General features: G+C 45.5%; 2 protein-coding genes across 2 annotated transcripts in view; one reads left to right on the forward strand and one right to left on the reverse strand.

The window, feature by feature from the left end:
* LOC144807526 (uncharacterized) overlaps positions 1–13,344 on the reverse strand; it is a 350,873-nt gene that overhangs the window by 172,366 nt on the left and 165,163 nt on the right. The gene's annotated exons all lie outside the window — the stretch shown is intronic.
* Positions 9,191–13,344, forward strand: part of LOC144807514 (uncharacterized) — a 54,228-nt gene continuing 50,074 nt past the window's right edge. The window contains exons 1-2 of the mRNA XM_078673152.1: positions 9,191–9,312; positions 11,018–11,087. The gene's annotated coding sequence lies outside the window, so the exon portion shown is untranslated. The remainder of the gene's footprint in view (positions 9,313–11,017; positions 11,088–13,344) is intronic.

Genomic DNA, 13,344 nt, shown 5'->3' on the forward strand with positions numbered 1-13,344 from the left:
TCACTCCCTCTCTCTCGCTGTCTCTCCCTCTCTGTCTCCCTCTCTCTCCTTCCCTCTCCCTCTCTGTCTTCCTCTCTCTCCTTCCTTCTCCCTCTCTGTCGCCCTCCTCACTCTGTCGCCCTCCCGCCTCCCTCCCTCTGTCTGTCACCCTCATCCCTCCCTCTGTCTGTCACCCGCCTCCCTCTCTCCTCCCTCCCTCTGTCTTTCACCCTCCTCCCTCCCTCCCTCTGTCTATCACCCTCCTCCCACCCTCCCTCTGTCTGTCACCCTCCTCCCTCTGTCACCCTCCTCCCTCCTTCTGTCTGTCACCCTCCTCCCTCTGTCTGTCACCCTCCTCCCTCTTGACTGTCACCCTCCTCCCTCCCTCTGACTGTCACCCTCTGTCTTCCTCCCTCTCCCTTTCTCTGTTTCATTCCCTCTTCCTCTCTTTGTCTCCCTCTGTCTGTCTCCCCCTCTCTTTGTCTCCCTCTTTCTGTCTCCCTTTCTCTGTCTCCCTCTCTCTGCCTCCCTTTCCCTCCCTCCCTCACTCTCCCTCTGTCTGCCTCCCTTTCCCTCCCTCCTTTCCTTCCCTCTCTCGCTCTCCCTCTGTCTGGCTCCCTTTCTCTCCCTCCTTTCCTTCCATCCCTCGCCCTTCCTCTGTCTGCCTCCCTTTCCCTCCCTCCCTCGCTCTCCCTCCCTTTCCCTCCCTCCCTCTCCCTCTGACTGCCTCCCTTTCCCTCCCTCCCTCGCTCTCCCTCTGTCTGCCTCCCTTTCCCTCCCTCCCTCACTCTCCCTCTCTTTCCCTCCCTCCCTGTCTCCCTCCCTCGCTCTCCCTCTGTCTGCCTCCCTTTCTCTCCCTCCCTTGCTCTCCCTCGCTCTCCCTCCCTCGCTCTCCCTCTGTCTGCCTCCCTTTCCCTCCCTCCCTCGCTCTCCATCCCTTTCCCTCCCTCCCTCCCTCGCTTTCCCTCCCTTTCACTCCCTTCCTCTGTCTCCCTCGCTCTCCCTCCCCCTCCCTTTCCCTTCATCCCTGTCTCCCTCCCTCGCTCTCCCTTTGTCTGCCTCCCTTTCCCTCCCTCACTCGCTCTCCTTCTGTCTGCCTCCCTTTCCCTCCCTCCCTCCCTCGCTCTCCCTCCCGTTCCCTCCTTCCCTCGCTCTCCCTCTGTCTGCCTCCCTTTCCCTCCCTCCCTCTGTCTGCTTCCGTTTCCTTCCCTCCCTTGCTCTACCTCCATTTCCCTCCCTCCCTCGCTCTCCCTCTGTCTGCCTCCCTTTCCCTCGCTCTCCCTCGCTCTCCCTCCCTTTCCCTCCCTCCCTCGCTCTCCCTCTGTCTGCCTCCCTTTCCCTCCCTCGCTATCCATCGCTCTCCCTCCCTTTCCCTCCCTCCCTTGCTCTCCCTCCCTCTCCCCCCCTTCACTCTCTCCCTCTCCCTCTACCTCCCTCTATCACCCTCTTCATCTGACCCTGCCTGAGTGTGCCCGGGCTGAGACAGCTTCCGGGCACACACACACAGTCACACTCGAGCAATTCACAGGTCTTTTAAAAGACCATTTGTATGTTAATGAGGCTTTTTTATTTCACCTCTTAGGCCCCTGCAGCTGCACTCTGACTATCACTGGAATGCCCGGGCCCCCACAGAGCTGCAGAGTCTCAGAGTCGCGGCACGCAGGACACATTAATTGTTTTATTTTTTAAAAACACAGTTAAATTATCTGCAAGGTCCCTGGGCCGCCAGGGAAGGCTTGCTGGGCTGCTGCCTATGAGTACCCGTGGTCTACAGCAACAAAGTTGTGTACAATCGCCCTTTTTAAAATGAGAACGATCGTGCTAGTAGACCATGTGTTAGGCAGTGGGGCTTTGGTTAGAATATTAAAAATATTTAACTACAGTGGGGCCCAAAAATCTGGTTTATATTTAATAAGATTGATGGGCAACCCATAAGGGCCTGGAGTTTTATTGCCCGCACTCTGACGTATAGCCTCTTCAACCTCGTTTATTGATAATGAGACTCCAGGTGGCACCCTGTTAATAAAAGGGTCGGATTAAAAAGCAGGCTCTTGGTAAATAGTGGAAAAGTGACTTTCCCAGGTAGCGCTCATTATGTTGCAGCTGATGGGAGTTAACGGTTGTCCCATTGATCTTAACTCTTTAATGGTAGTCCAAAATATATTCCCATTATTTAAGCTGGGAGCATTAATGAGCGCATCCCAGTACACATCTAATAACTGTTCCTTCCTATTAGCAATAGCCTGCTTATATGTCAACCTTAAGGACTTGACCAAATCATTACACCTAGGGCTTTGAGATCGGGCCTTGCGGAGCTTCCTGTTGACAATTGAGCACTCCTGATTGAACCATCTAGGTTCGCGCAGTACTGTACAAATGGGTTTAGACAGCAAGGATTTAATGGCTCTACTGAGTTCGGTAAAAGCGCTGATAGCCACTGGGTGTGCAACAGGGCCTTTAAGCAGATGTTAATAAGATTCATGTTTCCACTAACCATAGAACTGAATCGAACTGAATCGTTCTGCGTTATTAATGCCTGCAATTATCTGTGGATGGTGATAGATCTCCAGCACCACATTCTGTCTGAGGCGTTGGAACTGGAGACATCCGTAACGTTATTTGTATTGGGTTATGCTCCCCAAAGATTGTGGCCATAATTTCGGCTTTAAGTTAGCTGCTTCAAAAGCGGGGGAGATAAAAACATTATCAATTGTAGATGAACAGCCCCTTCCTCTGAATGTCGGTTCAGGGGGTGCATTATCTTTTGTAGTTGCATCAATTTCTATAACATTAATTAAGTTAAGAGTGTTCAAATGGTCCATTAGCTCTCTACCCCCATTGCATGTTTGTCTGCTGCTGTGTGAATATTCGCTTGACCATGAGTAAGATAGCTTAGCATTAAAATCGCCCCAGACAGATTCCTACTGACTTGAAAGAGTCTTTGGATTTTCCAATAGATGCAATAAAATTAATCACATTTATAAAATGCATATTTGGAACAGAATGAAAATCATTGTTATAAACATTAATTATCCAAAAGGAAATTCCACTATTAAATAATATGCCTAGAAAATTATTGTTATCTGTATGTACAGTTTTTATGCATCCCCCTGTCTTAATATTGACCCAGATTGATAAACCCCCAAATGGTCGACCCTGCTTTGGGGTTGTTGATAGGATATTATGGCATTCAAACCCCTCAATATGCAATTCTTTTGTGACCCATGTTTCCTGAAATAAAAGGATATCTTGGTCTTTAATAAGTTGTACCCAATCTGGCTGGTGAAGTTTAGAGAACAACCTTGCAACATTCCAGCTTAAGATACTGAGGTCTGAACTTGCTGAGGCCTTCGTTTACATAGGGGGGATAAGTGGTTTGTGGGAATAGTACCCTCAGTTTCTGGCAGGGCATGAGGTAACCTAATAGCAGGATCAGTATTTTCCCCAAAAGTTGATAGTCAGTCTTGGGTCTCTAATACAGACAAGACCTGGAACCTATTAGAGGTAGTATGAAAATGGGGACCCCCTCTCAATTTACTTAGAGCCAGGGAAAAGAGGGGAAAATATCAATACACAAAAAATAACGAATTTCCCTTGTGGCTTTCATATTTTAAACATAGTATCTTAGTTCATATACATATTACATGTCCTACAAGATATGCCAATAACAAGTGTTTATGTATTTATCAAAATTTATTTCTTTTTTTGGGGTAAAAAGTGAGTATATATATCACAAGAACTTTTCATATAGCAACATTTCTTTTCTTACAAATTCATTGTATTCTTTTTAGTCAATTAGGACAGATATAAAAACATACATCATCATCATGATACGTTTTTTTCATTTTTTTTATACAATACAAAAAACTTAATAAAACTACCCCGATACCCACACCAAATTCACCAGTCATTCATACATATACTTGCATACAAACCATTTAACAACCAACTTCTCCTTCTGTGCATAAGGTTTAACAGAGAACAACTCTGACTGAGTAACAACCACAGAGTGTTATGTAGGATTACACGCTAGGTCGACGCGCGTTTCAGTGGGCTTATACCACCTTCCTCAGGACCTTGATAGAATCACTTTCTGCTTATCGGGTGGATACAGGATATCCTCCAATTCATGTGACTGCGAACTACGTAATCTTTCCAGGGAGACCTCATATTAAGTTGGGCTCCACATATCACAGCTGTAATCTTTAATCCAAGCTATTTAACGAGCGACTTCACTTATTCAGCTTTTGAACCACTTTTCCTCTTCAGCACGAATTTTCTTATATTTTGTGTAAATTTGGGCTCTATTCTATCTTCATAATTCACTTCTTTGTTCTGTTGGCCATAGTCAGGGAGAGTTTTATATGAAGGAACACACCTTTATCAGTTTTACACGCTAGGTCGACGCGCGTTTCGGTGGGCTTTTACCACCTTCCTCAGGACCTTGACAGAATCACTTTCTGCTTATCGGGTAGATACAGGATATCCTCCAATTCATGTGATTGTGAACTACGTAATCTTTCCAGGGAGACCTCATATTAAGTTGGGCTCCACATATCACAGCTGTAATTTTTAAACCAAGCTATTTAACGAGCGACTTCACTTATTCAGCTTTTGAACCACTTTTCCTCTTCAGCACGAATTTTCTTATATTTTGTGTAAATTTGGGCTCTATTCTATCTTCATAATTCACTTCTTTGTTCTGTTGGCCATAGTCAGGGAGAGTTTTATATGAAAGAACACACCTTTATCAGTTTTACCATATATTTCGAAAAGGGTTGTGTATATCGATTCGCTCGAAAAACTCCAGCACATTCACTATGATGCCGTTCGGTATTTAAACCTATTAGAGGTAGTAATTCAAGAGGAATTATTGGTGAAAGGAGCATGATTTGGTTTGTAGAAATAACCATGGGGTAGTGCGCATATGTTAGTGCTATTAGATGTTATGAATTCACAACCCCTTAGTAGGTATCTCACCAAAGAAGGTCGGCGGAAGTTAATTATAATACTGCCCCCTTTGAAATTTTTTGTAGATGCACCAACTCACCCAACCCTGCGTGCCATAATAATATCCTTTATTTCGGATACATGGAAGCTTCTATGCCTTGATAGCCAGTCCGTACATTTATTGCATAGCTGGTCCCATGACTCATGCTGATCCCTCTTTAAAGTAGGTACTCCTGCCAGTACCAACACATAAGGGCAAGCAGCGGGCGGCAGATTCAGGACATGCTGATTAGCCATTCATCCTCCTGGATTGGATTCTCGATGCCCAGCACCTGGCAAGTGTCCTGCATGGATCTGAGCTGGAGGAGTTTGCCCTGCCATATGGAAATCAGCCGGAAAGGGCGACCCCAAGAATTCGGTATTCCTTGATTTCGAAGACGTGTGGTTGCCACTCGGAACCCCCAACACTTTTGAAGGGGTATTAGAGCCAGGTCCTGGTACAAAGCTATGGAGTGGTCCTGATATCTTAGTGGTTGCTTGTCCCTGGCAGCACGTAGTATACACTCTTTTAGTTGAAAGTCTGGAATGTAAGCCAAAATATCCGGTGGGGGCGCCCAGTATGCTCCTGAAGAAACCCTTCAGGTATTGCGTGATGTCTGGCCCTTCTTCTTTAGGTGGAACTCCCTTAACGCGAATGTTGTTTCGCCTGATTCTCCAGGTCTTCTGTGTGTGCCTGGAGATCGCTCTGTTGAGCCTTGAGCTGAAGTATCTCTTGCTGTAGATGCTCCACCTCCTCTTCCCAGGCTTGCTCCTGATCCTCGATGGAGGCCACACGGTCCCCAACGGCATCGACGACCCGCCTTATCATAAGGCGGGACGTCGATGCAGTTTGGGAACGTGTTGCCTCCATCGGTTATCTCCTCATCTCCCCCGCTATTTCCCTTTTGAGCATCGGCAAGTCGCCTCGTAATGCACCGAACAGCGACTCTCAATAGGCGTGGGTAACTGGGGCTTCAGAGGTGTCCGCATCTTGGCTGATTTGTGTCATTGGGGAGAGCCTCCCTACTCCGCTGCCGGTCATCGGGAGCTTGGTCAGCATCTTTTTTAGATTCTGATCCTTCTTGCTTCTCGCTGAGGACATGGCTGCTATATCTCTTACCACATCACCAGACTGGCCTGCCTTGTCGTGGGGTCCCAGCCCCAGTGGGTGGCTGTCACCGGGTTGTCCTCCTGCTGAGCTCCACTACGCTATTGCTTGATGGTGAGGGCCCTAGGTGTCACTCCCTTTCAGTCTCGTCCGGGCCTTGCTGCCTTCGACCGTCTGCTATTGCCCTGCTGGGCATCTGCTGCTTGTTCTCAGTACTCTAAGCACTTTGTGCCCGAACCTGCCGTGAATCCCCCTGTAGGCCAGCAGCCCTATCTGATCCTGGAGCACTAGATGTTTTCTAGTACCACTGCGGCTAATTCCTGCATTATGTGCTTGCAGGCCATGGTCTCCGGTTTCCTCTGACTTGTCAGTCAGCTCCAGAGAGACTAATCCATGCCCGGGCCCCTCACCCATTGGCACCTGGTGATTCTTACAGCGTTACAGTTCATATCTCATTCCCCTTATTGGATTTTGTCATTTTAGTGTCATTTTGTTCAATACATTTTACTTTATTATTTTTCAATTTCGGTTTGGGTTTTTTATTGTTTTGCATTTTAACTTTTACTTGTTTGGTTTCTGCATACATATTTGACATATTACCTTAAGTTAAGCCTGCCTGTTCGGTGCTTAGGTACCAGGGGGTTGATACTAGGTTAATTGAATGGCTTTGAAAGTTCACTCTGACAACGGTTGTGATTGTTCCTCATCTACCGCAAATAATAATTCAGTTTCTTACAGAAACTATCTAAAATTATCTGCAAAACAGGCAGTTGATAACCTACCAGGGTTGAAGCACCCTGTGGACAAATTGGAATATGGGACGAGTATTGTGTGGCAATAGAACCTCTAAAAAACTTCAGCTTGCAGATGAACCAAGAATCCTGCTTGAATGTCACACCTTTTAAAAACAAGGTAGTCAGGAAAGTGTGGCAAATATATTGCAGCTCTTTGCATTTTGGCAGCTCCAAGCAAATTTGAGAACAGATTGGATGTATGTAGCAGAGACGAGTCTGTTCACCCAATGTGAGTGGTGATATCCGCTTTGCTGATCTGCCTGAAGTTATGATGCTGCCGACAGTAGTGTGTCTGCTAAAAGCGATGGCGTGATTGGTGGAACTATAAAGCCAAATAAGAGAAAGTTATCTTCCGTCACCGCAGTCTTCGTGACTGAGACCAGTAATACTGAAGACTCTGAGACTCACAACAGTAATTTCTCCTTTCAGAGCGTTATTGCTGCAGATGGAGTGAAGCCAAGAAGTAAGCACATTACCAAAGTACCAACAAAGTTTAATATTGTTAATTTGTATTAACTGTTTCTCTTTTGCAGCATTTGGAAAAGCATTTTCTAGTTTTGTTGCTTTTTGTTTCGTTTTTTATTGTAGGCTGTTATCTTCGGTTTAAAGGGAATGATGTTGTAGTGTGTGACCTTAATGCTGCAGTTTGCATTTCATTACAATCATTTTCTTACCCTAGAGAATCTCCAAGGTGTAGGAGGTTTGCTATTCCAGAGTTCTTTCTTCAGCTTCTGGGCAGTTGTCGCTCTGTGGCGATCTGTGGTCCTGTTTCTCTGCTCTTCTTGTAGCAGCTCCCATTAGAGCTTCATCCTCCCGCCAACGATAATAAGATGCCAGGCATCACCCAGCCTACAACAAAGCCTATGTTGGGCTAAGTCCATCTGCTCGGCGCAATTAGAGCGAGGATAAAGTTCTTCAGACCCATCAGGCTGTGAATGTAACCTAAGGGCTTAAGATGAAATGTAGAGCTTACCTCCTTCCTGAGTGGCTCCAGTCTGCTGTGTGCAGACCCGATAGCTGGCAGCACCCTGGAATATGTATGTAAAAATCAGATTATGTTGGAAGTAACCTGCAATACAGTGGCAGGCAGCACCCTGCCATAGAGTAGGATTTCTCATAGTGTTTTATTTCCTGACACATTAATGGAGATTGTCTTTTAACAGGCAGAAGAACAACACTGACCATACATTTTTCTGGGTTTGTCTTTAAAATGACATACACATTAGGAATGGCATTTCGTTCTGCTGGAATAATAACACAAGTTATCTTGCACTCTATGTTGTTGCATGAATTGTAGGCTGCAATGCATTCCATGTTTCATTCAAACAAGCTTTCTACAGGGCACATACATGATTTGCTGCTGTAGAGAAATAACGCTCCTGTGTACTGTGGCAGACTCCGAAATATTGAAAAACTTCATGATTTCTCTTTCAGCACTTCATAGTAAAATCTTTCACTTTTTGACTCCTACATTTAGCAGAAACATAACTTAGTACCATTAAAATAGTTGTGATGGGGAACATCCATGTGGGGTTAGGACTGGCACGACCAGAGTGCTTGCTGACTTGGAGGAGTATGGAGTTGACCACCTTGCCTGGTCCTGTGTGGAACCAAGCCAGCGATGCTTTGCTGCAGGCTCATTTGCCCTGATAGCTGGTCAACAGTTTGTGGAGGAGGAGGTGAAGAGCTGGCTAAGTGTGTGGTGAAGCTGGCAGTACAGTACATCCATGAGAAGTGAGCTTTGAGTCAAGTAGTGTTCCTCTTATACCACATGCAATTCACCCTCTCCAAAGCCTCAAGAATGCCTGGGTGTGAAGGGCGGCTGATTCTGATCGGGTGCTTGATAGTTTTCCAGAAACTCATGATCTTGATTGTTCATGTTTGTCAGTAGTTGATTAAACACGCCCAAGGGTTTTATCTCTTTAGTTGACACAAGCTGCAATAAAGGTTTCTTTCTCATTGCAAAAAAAGTATGAATGGCCGACGAGCTTCTGTAGGTCAAAGAATGAAAGGGCTGGGGAACTGTCATTCATCTCACTGCTAAGCAGAGCAGTGTCATGCTTCATCCTCCGTCAGGCCTCTGATTTTGACCAACATCCCTTAGAATACTGGGACTTTAGAGCCCATCCTTTAATGAGAAAAACAAAACTACAAGTCCCATAAGCAATAGTGGCGGAAGGTGTCACGCATGACCTGGGGCAACATACGATTCAGCACATCCAGTTCCATTTTTTAAGTATTTGACACAATATTTAATTTATAACCTTTGTTTTTTATGGTCATGAGTCATCAGAATACTAAAAACGTGTCTTTAATTTTTAAGGTCAATTACGTAATGGTCACCAGCTTGGAAGCTCTGTTAATTCTTCAGTATTTGTCATTGATCTCCACATGTGGCTGGTTTGGGTCTGCCTCCTGCATCGTTCCCGATAACTCGCAAAGGTAAGGAGCTTTTAGAAGCAACATGATAGCCCCATACTCGTCTGTAAGAAGTGCGCTCCGAGGCAGGTATCCGATCATTTTTGTGAAACGAGCAAGCACCATTATCTGCTATGTACATTTGTTAAAATAAAACACAGTCAATTCACAGTATACTGTTCCGGAGGTTCAGCCCAGGGACATTATCTGTAACTGAACGCAGACACCCTAGGAAGCATGTGCTTTTAAGGCAAGTTGCGTTCACTAACCTGAAGGTGACATGCTTCATCATTGGGCTATACTCCTCACCAGGCCGGAGCTACAATGCCTGGCGGGTACCACAAGAAAGCACTTTGTCGCAGATCTTTTATTAAGTACGCCGGATGAGCATAGTAGGACAGAGGATGTTGTGTCATAAGATGTGACCCTTGTACCTTAAATCCTGCAAATATTCAAAACCAGAGGTCAACTCTGCTGCCAACCAGTTCCAGTCAATATTGACATGTATTGTTACCCTGCTTGTAATGAATACCAGAGGCCAGCGTTGTTGCTAGCCAACTCCAGTCACCATTGGCCAGTCACATATTATCCTCAATAGGATCAATGCCCAAGGCCTGTGCAGCTGCTAAACTGCCCTAGACAGTAGTGACCTCCCAGACCTCTTATTCTGCATATAATCAGCAAGGCTTCGGCCCTAATAACACTCACCCCCACATCCTTACCGTATAATAGCAATGTAATTTATTTACTTACGGTAGGTATCGCACTATATCCCCGATCACAAAAACAAAGAAAATCAAAAATTGCCTAACCATTCAGCACTCCACCTTGTCAAAAATGACTAAATCACACCAAGCACTATAGCCTGCCACATCACATGGCACACTCAGTTACAACATGACAAGATACCACGGCAGGGATTTGGGACCATTAATCCTCTGTTCGACGCATGTGTGCTGTAGATGCACATGCTTTTCATACTCCTGCCATCTTGTGTTGGGTCCGGATGTTTGCAAGTTGTTTTTCTTTGAAGAAGTCTTTCCAGTCACAAGGTAAGGTTCTACGTACCAATCCTAAATTTCTCCTTGAAGTAGTTTCTGCTTAGGGGTAATTCATGTGCGATATCAAATTAAAATAACATAACATTAGCATTTTCATTATTTATTGAACCATCGTAATTCTTGTATAGACTTTATGTGCTGCAATGATAATAGAGCAAAAGACACACAATTGATGGACGGAATGCAGAACAAATCAAAACATTCTTCCTCAGTCAAGAGATCTGGGTTAAATCCATCATTATTTTGATCACCATGCCACCCCAGTTCAGACATGGCCATATGCAAATCAGTCTTGACCCTGTACCTAATGGGAACAGTCCAACCCGAACTGCAATGATAATAGAAGCAGATAAAAATAATGAGCAAAATAAGCACATTGAACAGAATAAATAGTTCCACCATCTTTCTAAAACAATGTACATATGCAAGCATATAAAAACTATGTAGCGTTTTCCTACTATGCTTTCCAGTGTGTGTCTGTGTCTGTCTGTGTGTGTCTGTGTTTCTGTCTCCCATTCCCTGTAGGGAGAGTTTGTAGCTCCCCATTGTAGAAGAGTCGGTCAAGAGGGAGCACACTGCATTGAATAATTTCTTGGTATGCACTTTTTATTAGTATTACAGGAAATCACAATGATTGATTGTCTCTGTTATATTCTTCTTTCCGACAGGGTCTTCCACTTCAGTCCCTTAGGTGATCTTTGGCCGCCGCCGTCTCTCAGACAGAAGGAAAAGACTCTGGTAAGTGTTTTTGCTTTATGGTTTAATCAAGGGAGGATGTGAGGGATAAATAATAGCTATGCATAAATGTGAAGGGAGGGGGTAGAGGTTGGAGCAACCAAAAGAAAAAGAGTAGCCGATGATTTCTGCTCTTGCCTTTCTTTTCCGTCTCACTTATTTCCTTTTCCTTGGGTCCCTTTCACCCCTCAGCCTCCCCTCCCGTCCCTCTCTTACTCAGCCCCTTTCCGAAAGCCCCGTAGACGCCCACGCACCTGGAAGAGCCACGTCACTCCGGGGACGTGGCGTGGTGACTCCGCGTCCTTCAGTGAGGTCTGGTCTTCTGCTTCGGCTTTCCCTCCGCCAGGTTCGGGTGTTCTGCTCGCCGACAAGCTGTGACCTCCCCTGGGCGCCGGTTCTCTCTCTCATAAGGCTGTTAGTCCTTCTCTGTCTTTCCGGTATTCCCCCGCTGGTTTCTCCGCATCGCGTTCCCATGCCGCGTGTAGCTGGACCAACTACTGACCAACCTGACGCGCTCTCCACCCCGCCTTCTTCAAGCGTTTATTCTCTGATGTCCCTCCTCAGCTCCGGGTTAAAGGGGCCGCCTGCTGATTCCCCTCCCTCCACTTCTTGATGACAGCAAAGCGGACAACTGGTAAAAAGGGGACTGTGAATATAGGAGGGAAGAAATATATGAAGGGATGGCATGGCACTCCTTATCCTCTATCCCATCGTCTACCACATGGGCTACCTGACACACCCCACCCCCAGACGTTTCCCGTTCGGGGAAATGAGGGCTGCGTGAAAGAAAGTCAGCAACTTGGTATGCAGAGTATAAAAGCTGACAATGCTAAAACTAGTGCCCATCCTGGAATAAAAGAAGACACACCTAAAAATAGCTTATCCTAAAAACCCACCTTCCAAAAACAAGATACCAAACAAAAGGAGAATCTTAGGAGCTTCAGGTGATGTTCCTAGTGTCTGATTACCGGTGTTTGTTTAGGTTTACAGGAGTCCAGAGGTTGCATAGCAAACCTTGTCTATGCATGCCGTGTATTTTTCATGGTAAACATCCTTTACAACGCGGTCAAAACACAGCGGTGCTATTACGATGCGTCTTTTACAACGCAAGTCGTTAACACAACTTGCGCTGGAGGGTGCTCTAAACTAAGGAATAGTAGATTTACTATTCCGACACCTTCCCTACTGTATGTAGGCTGGAGTTGGAATAGTAAATCTTACTATTCCTAAGTCCAGCGCCCTACAGCGCAAGTTGTGGTAACGACTTGCATTGTAAAAGATGTGTTGTGATGTACAGCGATCATTTTGATCAAGTTATAACATCATACAACCATTTTTCATTCATTATTGCCGTGTTTATGTAATCCACTCATCGCGTGCCAGAAGGGAGATGTGGGTGGCTACAGTTGTTTATATAGCGCCAGACCAGATCTGTTCTGTGTCTCCTGCTCCACGGCTTGTACCCGTAAAAGTGCATCAATGTCTCCTTCCCTTGGATGCAAATCCACTTGTATTCCAGTTTAAGCATATTTATTCTCATAGAATCACTTTCAAAATCCACTGTTCCTCAAGTAAATTCAAATTCAGTCTGCCCAATTCATTTTGGGGGTTCTGCCTTCATCAGGGGGCGCACGTGAGGAACCTATGTTGTATGTTGTGTGCGGAAAATAGTGAAATAAGAATTAACTTGCATTGCAATCTAATCCTACAGATACATAAATTAATAGTTTACTACATGTCGTGGTAGAGCCTAACCGCATGTCTGCGTTTGTGTTATACCAGGGTCTCCACCTTTTCAATAGTGAGGGCTACTTCTGATCGAGGAGAATCATCCTGATGTACTGCCTATATTACGTGGCTTGGCTAAGGGTAGATGAATGCTAGGGTCTTCATCTTTTCGATAGTGAGAGCTACTTCTGATCGAGGAGAATCATCCTGATCTACTGCCTTTATCACGTGGCTTAGCTAAGGGTAGATAAATGCCAAGTAACTTAATTGCGCCCCTAGAACGCCCAGTCCTGCTGCAGTGAGCACATAGCATTTGTAGCACTGGGTTAGGAAAGGTTTACCTGTAGGGCCCCTAAGCCTTTGTAGCACTGTTAGGTTTACCTGCGGGACCCCAAGCATTTATAGAACTGGTAGGATCGGTGTATCTGTGGGGTTCCCAGGAACCCGTTTTGTTCATTTGATTCTTATTAACGAATCACACCTGAGAGGTGAGTGTCTCACTGAGGGTTGTGGCCTCTTAGTCATGCAATAC

This window comes from Lissotriton helveticus, chromosome 1_2 (genome assembly GCF_964261635.1).
Source record: "Lissotriton helveticus chromosome 1_2, aLisHel1.1, whole genome shotgun sequence".
Taxonomy (NCBI): domain Eukaryota; kingdom Metazoa; phylum Chordata; class Amphibia; order Caudata; family Salamandridae; genus Lissotriton; species Lissotriton helveticus.